Source organism: Cherax quadricarinatus, chromosome 71 (genome assembly GCF_038502225.1).
Source record: "Cherax quadricarinatus isolate ZL_2023a chromosome 71, ASM3850222v1, whole genome shotgun sequence".
Classification (NCBI taxonomy): Eukaryota; Metazoa; Arthropoda; class Malacostraca; order Decapoda; family Parastacidae; genus Cherax; species Cherax quadricarinatus.
The window spans coordinates 759,531-768,075 of NC_091362.1; positions in this window are offsets into that span (position 1 = coordinate 759,531).

The window sequence follows — 8,545 nt, forward strand, 5'->3', positions numbered from 1 at the left end:
AACTTAGATTTTGTGGGAAATATGTTTTCAGCCTCAGGTTTTTAGGTTTTCAACCAGTCATCCTAATGGAATCAGTAATTTTGAATGCATTTCGAAGTCACAACATATAATTTAATCAATTTTTGCTTTCTTCCCTTAATAGTTAATTAATATGACTCTAAAATAGTTCATTTTTTTAGATATTATTTAAGGGCTCTAGAAACATAGTGGATGACCTGGATAGGTTCATGTAGTTTGAGAAGTGATAGATCCTATCCAATGGGATCTAGTGAAAGGTTCGAATCTTAGAAAATGAAAATAATACAGTAATTATCAGCTTAATAATGTAGGCCAGTCAAACAGAATGCGAAAAAGATTTAGGAATATTGGTTTGCAGAAATATAATGGCAAGTCAACAGTGCACAGAGCTCGTATTAAGGTTAATAGAAATCCTGGCTTCAAGTCAAGAATTAAAAATAAGTGGAGACTCCTGGTTATATTTCATCTTTATAAGGCCTCATTTAAATTATTTTGTTAAGTGCTAATCCCGTAATAAATAAATGACGTAAATACTAGGGAAATAATAAAGAGAATGATGATCCTATGTATCAGAAGCCTTTCATCGAAGACAGACAGAAAGCAATGAATAAGTATTTATTCGAAAGACAGAACTGGGGGGATGTTATGAATAAAGTGTTTAAATGAATGGCATCAATAAATAAAGGGGATATAAATAACGTGATGGAAATGTTTAATAAAAACAGGATTCGAAGCAATGAATTCAACTTGGACAAACTTAGATTTGAAAAGATTATATTGAAGCACTGATTTGGCAACAGAGTTGCAAACGAGTAGAACAAACTCCAAATAACGACACTGGACAGGTATATGAGTTAGTGTAATTTAGCTGGAATTTGACTTGCCTTGCAAGAGCCGGTAGGCCTACTACAGTGCACTACTATTCTTGTTTTTTTTAAATATTTTTATCCCAAGTCTTAATGAGATTAAATTATTAATGACTCTCTCAATTCCTGCAAAAGAAAATGATATACATAACAAAGAAACAATATGCGTACTTCGATAGTTTCCCGACCATAAATGAGCCTTCCAAGATGTGAATCAAATTACAGCTACCATCTAAATATTTGGGTGATCAACTGCACTATAAGAAATCATATCTTCAATACTAGTTTGCAATGATCTGCCAACACGGCAAGGTTTGTCTTGAGATCAGGAAATAACACTCTCTTTTCTTGCTTTTGAACATCGGAAAATTAATAATTTCAATATTGATACTTTAAATTTTCATGAAAATAGTGGAGACTACAATTGTATTGAACATTTCTACAGTACTCGCACAAACTAACACTGGAGTCGTCATCGCATCCAGCACTTCCTTAAGGGATCTAACTAGGACAAAAGTGAAGCACCATGAACCAGTCACTGCAGGGGTTCACACTATACCCTGTGGAGGCTGTGACAGAATATATGTAGGTGAAACAGCAAGGAACCTCGAAACACGCCTCAATGAATACATTAATGCATGTAGTAACGATAACTTGAACAACGCCTGCGTACAAAACCGAAATTCCGCCATTCACATCATGAAATTCAACGACGCCCGACTTGTAACCAAATAACATAATTTCCGCAGACGTAGATGCTATGAATCATCATTAATTGCTGTTTCTAACATAATTTAGCAAAATAAAGGTAGCTTCATCATCTCTGAAGTATTAGCTGCTGAAACTATGTAAGAATATAAAGGAGGAAGAAGACTGAAACAGGCCTTCTCAAATCCAACCAGAAATATTTGCCCAACCTATTTTTATGCTACCCAATCTTTAATAATCTTTTTACCTATGCTCAAGTCGACTTTTTCTACCACATGTATCACTACTTTCACTACTACTACTACTACTGCTACTACTACTACTACTACTACTACTACTACTACTACTACTACTACTACTACTACTACTACTATTACTACTACTGCTGCTACTACTACTACCTCCACCAGTATTACAACTACTATACCTCACTGGAAGCTTATGTATACCATCTGTGTCCATGTATTGTTGACAACGGCTTGACAAAGCTCTTGGAGAGTGAAACGTTTCGTATGAAACATTTCTTATGTCATTCTTGTATAATTTAAAGATACCAGCACGTAACTTAAGCGAAATATAATTTCCTCTTTTATACACCATATTTTACTGCTATACAGAGCATAGTTATTTTATTCTCCTATGTTTCCATAAATAATAATTTGCAATATTGATGAGCACTAGACTATGCTAACATTTTAAATAATATCATTTTTAGTTAACCAGATGGTCGGCAAATATCAAATATTCTTTCCTAGAAATAAATTCCACTTAGGTTTGTTTATTTCCGATACAGACCTAATTAAAGAGCCATAAAATGATGCCACATATTAATGTTTGGAGCTAAATTAACTAAAGGTGTAAAAGTGATGGCTTTCCCTGGCCTCATGTTTACCCACCCTGTCCTCTGATCTCAGCTGCGGCTCTGAAGAACGAACATAAATGGCGCCTGAAACACACAGGAATTAAATAACCCCTCAGTCCACTACAAAAAAATCTACGCGACGTTTAATGAGATGGAAGGAAGTAAAATTCTGCTCAGTGAACTCCATCCTCAACGTCGAAAATTGCCTGAAAGCCTCGTTGATCACCGTTATCGTGGAACAAAAACCTAGAAACTACAACATATCATAAACGCCGGTATACAGGATACTTGACTAAGTTAGACCCAACCCACCTCCTAACACGGGAATAATGTAACCACTTGGGCTACTTAACACCATCTCAAAAATCCTCACTCCTTCTTTCGTCAGTCCGCTACCTGCCCAGTTCATCTCACTTTTATGAATATGTAGGTTGGTTTCTGTAGTAGGTTGGTAGACAGCAACCACCCAGGGAAGTACTACCGTCCTGCCAGATGACTGTGAAACAAAAACCTGTAACTGTTTTGCATGATGGTAGGATTGCTGGTTTTCTTTTTCTGTCTCATAAACACGCTAGATAACAGGGATATCTTGCTACTCCTACTTACACTTTGGTCACACTTCACAGACACGCACATGCATATATATATATACATACATCTAGGTTTTTCTCCTTATTCTAAATAGCTCTTGTTCTTTTTTTATTTCTTCTATTGTCCATGGGGAAGTGGAAAAGAATCTTTCCTCCGTAAGCCATGCGTGTCGTATGAGGCGACTAAAATGCCGGGAGCAATGGGCTAGTAACCCCTTCTCCTGTATACATTTACTAAAAAAGAGAAGAAGAAAAACTTTATAAAACTGGGTTGTTTAAATGTGCGTGGATGTAGTGCGGATGACAAGAAACAGATGATTGCTGATGTTATGAATGAAAAGAAGTTGGATGTCCTGGCTCTAAGCGAAACAAAGCTGAAGGGGGTAGGAGAGTTTCAGTGGGGGGAAATAAATGGGATTAAATCTGGAGTATCTGAGAGAGTTAGAGCAAAGGAAGGGGTAGCAGTAATGTTAAATGATCACTTATGGAAGGAGAAAAGAGAATATGAATGTGTAAATTCGAGAATTATGTGGATTAAAGTAAAGGTTGGATGCGAGAAGTGGGTCATAATAAGCGTGTATGCACCTGGAGAAGAGAGGAATGCAGAGGAGAGAGAGAGATTTTGGGAGATGTTAAGTGAATGTATAGGAGCCTTTGAACCAAGTGAGAGAGTAATTGTGGTAGGGGACCTGAATGCTAAAGTAGGAGAAACTTTTAGAGAGGGTGTGGTAGGTAAGTTTGGGGTGCCAGGTGTAAATGATAATGGGAGCCCTTTGATTGAACTTTGTATAGAAAGGGGTTTAGTTATAGGTAATACATATTTTAAGAAAAAGAGGATAAAAAAGTATACACGATATGATGTAGGGCGAAATGACAGTAGTTTGTTGGATTATGTATTGGTAGATAAAAGACTGTTGAGTAGACTTCAGGATGTACATGTTTATAGAGGGGCCACAGATATATCAGATCACTTTCTAGTTGTAGCTACACTGAGAGTAAAAGGTGGATGGGATACAAGGAGAATAGAAGCATCAGGGAAGAGAGAGGTGAAGGTTTATAAACTAAAAGAGGAGGCAGTTAGGGTAAGATATAAACAGCTATTGGAGGATAGATGGGCTAATGAGAGCATAGGCAATGGGGTCGAAGAGGAATGGGGTAGGTTTAAAAATGTAGTGTTAGAGTGTTCAGCAGAAGTTTGTGGTTACAGGAAAGTGGGTGCAGGAGGGAAGAGGAGCGATTGGTGGAATGATGATGTAAAGAGAGTAGTAAGGGAGAAAAAGTTAGCATATGAGAAGTTTTTACAAAGTAGAAGTGATGCAAGGAGGGAAGAGTATATGGAGAAAAAGAGAGAGGTTAAGAGAGTGGTGAAGCAATGTAAAAAGAGAGCAAATGAGAGAGTGGGTGAGCTGTTATCAACAAATTTTGTTGAAAATAAGAAAAAGTTTTGGAGTGAGATTAACAAGTTAAGGAAGCCTATAGAACAAATGGATTTGTCAGTTAAAAATAGGAGAGGAGGGTTATTAAATGGAGAGTTAGAGGTATTGGGAAGATGGAGGGAATATTTTGAGGAATTGTTAAATGTTGATGAAGATAGGGAAGCTGTGATTTCGTGTATAGGGCAAGGAGGAATAACATCTTGTAGGAGTGAGGAAGAGCCAGTTGTGAGTGTGGGGGAAGTTCGTGAGGCAGTAGGTAAAATGAAAGGGGGTAAGGCAGCCGGGATTGATGGGATAAAGATAGAAATGTTAAAAGCAGGTGGGGATATAGTTTTGGAGTGGTTGGTGCAATTATTTAATAAATGTATGGAAGAGGGTAAGGTACCTAGGGATTGGCAGAGAGCATGCATAGTTCCTTTGTATAAAGGCAAAGGGGATAAAAGAGAGTGCAAAAATTATAGGGGGATAAGTCTGTTGAGTGTACCTGGTAAAGTGTATGGTAGAGTTATAATTGAAAGAATTAAGAGTAAGACGGAGAATAGGATAGCAGATGAACAAGGAGGCTTTAGGAAAGGTAGGGGGTGTGTGGACCAGGTGTTTACAGTGAAACATATAAGTGAACAGTATTTAGATAAGGCTAAAGAGGTCTTTGTGGCATTTATGGATTTGGAAAAGGCGTATGACAGGGTGGATAGGGGGGGCAATGTGGCAGATGTTGCAAGTGTATGGTGTAGGAGGTAGGTTACTGAAAGCAGTGAAGAGTTTTTACGAGGATAGTGAGGCTCAAGTTAGAGTATGTAGGAAAGAGGGAAATTTTTTCCCAGTAAAAGTAGGCCTTAGACAAGGATGTGTGATGTCACCGTGGTTGTTTAATATATTTATAGATGGGGTTGTAAGAGAAGTAAATGCGAGGGTCTTGGCAAGAGGCGTGGAGTTAAAGATAAAGAATCACACACAAAGTGGGAGTTGTCACAGCTGCTGTTTGCTGATGACACTGTGCTCTTGGGAGATTCTGAAGAGAAGCTGCAGAGATTGGTGGATGAATTTGGTAAGGTGTGCAAAAGAAGAAAATTAAAGGTGAATACAGGAAAGAGTAAGGTTATGAGGATAACAAAAAGATTAGGTGATGAAAGATTGGATATCAGATTGGAGGGAGAGAGTATGGAGGAGGTGAATGTATTCAGATATTTGGGAGTGGACGTGTCAGCGGATGGGTCTATGAAAGATGAGGTGAATCATAGAATTGATGAATGAAAAAGAGTGAGTGGTGCACTTAGGAGTCTGTGGAGACAAAGAACTTTGTCCTTGGAGGCAAACAGGGGAATGTATGAGAGTATAGTTTTACCAACGCTCTTATATGGGTGTGAGGCGTGGGTGATGAATGTTGCAGCGAGGAGAAGGCTGGAGGCAGTGGAGATGTCATGTCTGAGGGCAATGTGTGGTGTGAATATAATGCAGAGAATTCGTAGTTTGGAAGTTAGGAGGAGGTGCGGGATTACCAAAACTGTTGTCCAGAGGGCTGAGGAAGGGTTGTTGAGGTGGTTCGGACATGTAGAGAGAATGGAGCGAAACAGAATGACTTCAAGAGTGTATCAGTCTGTAGTGGAAGGAAGGCGGGGTAGGGGTCGGCCTAGGAAGGGTTGGAGGGAGGGGGTAAAGGAGGTTTTGTGTGCCAGGGGCTTGGACTTCCAGCAGGCATGGGTGAGCGTGTTTGATAGGAGTGAATGGAGACAAATGGTTTTTAATACTTGACGTGCTGTTGGAGTGTGAGCAAAGTAACATTTATGAAGGGATTCAGGGAAACCGGCAGGCCGGACTTGAGTCCTGGAGATGGGAAGTACAGTGCCTGCACTCTGAAGGAGGGGTGTTAATGTTGCAGTTTAAAAACTGTAGTGTAAAGCACCCTTCTGGCAAGACAGTGATGGAGTGAATGATGGTGAAAGTTTTTCTTTTTCGGGCCACCCTGCCTTGGTGGGAATCGGCCAGTGTGATAATAAAAAAAAAAAAAAGATTTTCTTCGGATTTTTAACCCCGGAGGGTTAGCCACCCAGGATAACCCAAGAAAGTCAGTGCGTCATCTAGGACTGTCTGTCTTATTTCCATTGGGGTCCTCAGTCTTGTCCCCCAGGATGCGACCCACACCAGTCGACTAACACCCAGATACCTATTTGCTGCCAGGTGAACATGACAACAGGTGTAAGGAAACACGTCGAAATGATTCCACCCCGCTGGGAATCGAGCCCGGGCCCTCCGTGTGTGAAACCAGAGCTTTAGCCACCAGGCCACCGGGGCACCATTCTTAATACTTAGAGGTGATCAAAGTTCCAGGACTTTAAAGTTTTCTAATAAATATGTCTGAGTGTTTACTAATGTGCCTTTTTGCACCACTGTAGAATGACAATTATTTTTTAGAAATTGGACGAGACTGGAAGTGTTGAGATTGATGGGAAAGATTTATGATCTTCCATAACATTAAAGAGAAAGGAAAACTTGACATAAGCTTAGTTAATAATTTACCAAATCTTCTGAATTTTTTGTTGAATAGTAAAAAGAAATTTAGTATGATATCCCATAAGTATCATTAAGATCGCTTGAAAAACAAACATAAAAAAGACTGCTATAATAGTGTTGTAGTTTTACCTGCATGTGCATCATGGGTCGGCTCCTCTTCACTTATTAAGCACAACTTTGGTTGCATCAGCAGTATCCTATTATCGTCAATATCTCCCCAGCATTTTTTGAGTATTCTTAAAAGTATCGTAATCAAAATTGTAAACTTGCAGATACGACCGTAACAAAAATCGAAGAATAATGAAAGACATGTTAAAGCATTTATATTCCTTTGAAGAATTATATCAGATATTAATATGAAATATTTTTTTATTTTTGTCAACCAGACAAACCCATCAGATACACAGGCCCCATAAAGGTAGTTATTTTCAGCGACTTCTCTAAATGCAACTAAAGGTTAACCGCTTCTATAACACCGTTGCCATGTATTTAGATGCTTACTTGACTGTTATACCTAAGGTATAAAGGAGTTATTATTCGGAAATTCTTCATAATTCGCCTATTTTGCTCCTCATTAAGGAATGTGTTAAAGTAATTAATAAGTTTCACAAATGTCCAAAGCACGATACCTAACTCACGGATCATTTTTGATAACAATACTTATTAACAATAGAATGTCATGAATTAAAATGTACCAGAATGGAAGAGTAAGTCATAATGTTTAATAGTAAAAGACAATTAGAGCAGAAAAAACTTTATTAGAAGTTTGCTCTAAATATTTCACTCATACGTGTATTGTCAGAACTGTTGCAACAGGAGTGCATCATGATGGAACATACGATGACACATAAAGTTAAATACAAAAGATTGATGAGTCAGGTATTACAAAATTGTCTTGTGAATATATAGATGCAACATTCCCAGAATATAGTGTCTTGCAATATATGTACATGAATCTATACACATTTTGGAATACAGAAATGTATGGCCTACAAATACTAAATGTATGTTGCATTTAAGAGGAGATTGATTTGTATTAAATTTCTGCGCTTATTCCCAACTTTCTATCAGTTATTTTCTAGAATGCAAACTTACCATTAGCAGGTCTGTGCTAGGTAGGCGCTCCATTGGTGTAACCCATATCCTAGGTAATCTCCTTATATCCAGAGTGCTACTAATAATATAGCAATCGTATCCAAATAAATATGGCGACAAAGACAACCATTATTTTCTTAGGCTCGTTTATTAACCTTGGCAAACACATTTTAGATATTTATGGTGACTGATAATCATACCAGTGGTGTATATAGATACCTTCAAAAGGGATATCGTCACTCTTAAAAAGGGTTTTGGTATAATAAAAATCTTGGCTGCACTTCCTTCCCTTGGACGAAGTATCATTACGTCATATTTCCCAGGCACTGTATGACCAGTGTTGAAGATGAATAAGACACACAGACAACACTCGGGTATCTTTGGTGTGGAGACATTTCGACAAACAGTGGCGTCATCAACCCAATAATACCAGTAGTTGGAGAAACTTCACGATATAGA